Genomic DNA, 808 nt, shown 5'->3' on the forward strand with positions numbered 1-808 from the left:
TTTCTTTTCTTTTTCCTCTAACAACTGCTGTAATCTCTCTTCTTGTTTAATTTCTCTTTCTTCTTGTTTCTTTTCTTTTTCCTCTAACAACTGCCGTAATTTCTCTTCTTGTTTAATTCCTCGTTCTTCTTGTTTCTTTTCTTGTTTATTTTGTTGTTCGAGCTGCCATTGTTGCAGATTTTCTTGCAACTGCTGTTGTCTCTCTTCTTGTTTCTTTTCTTTTTCCTCTAACAACTGTTGTAATTTCTCTTCTCGTTCTTCTTGTTTCTTTTCTTTTTCCTCCAACAACTGTTGTAATCTCTCTTTTTGTTTATTTTCTTTTTCCTCCAACAACTGTTGTAATTTCTCTTCTCGTTTTTCTTGTTTCTTTTCTTGTTTTTGTATTGCTGCCATCAAATCTGCTAAGCTGTAGTTTGATTTTCCGCCTCTCGTTTCCATCTTCTTCTCTCTCTTTTTTTTATCCTATCCCACTCTCTGACACCAATTTGTTACGTCTCCGTTTGTTAACTGATTTTCCGTAACTTCGTTCGGACGAAACTTTAGCGACACAAGTCCTTACTTAATAAAACTGGTTTATTCTTTTCAAATACAACTTTACGATACACTTATTTTCAACAATCGCACTAAAACAAATGCTATATCAACGAACGTCAATAACACTTCTGACTGCAGTTCAATTACTCACTATCTTCACACACACACATTACATTATCCTCTCGTCACGTTGTCACCCTCTTTTATATACCTGACTACCCTATATCTAGTAAATACTAGAGCATTCCCCAAGGTACGGGATAGTTCTAGAAAC

The sequence above is a fragment of the Limulus polyphemus genome, unplaced genomic scaffold (assembly GCF_000517525.1).
Source record: "Limulus polyphemus unplaced genomic scaffold, Limulus_polyphemus-2.1.2 Scaffold5542, whole genome shotgun sequence".
NCBI lineage: Eukaryota > Metazoa > Arthropoda > Merostomata > Xiphosura > Limulidae > Limulus > Limulus polyphemus.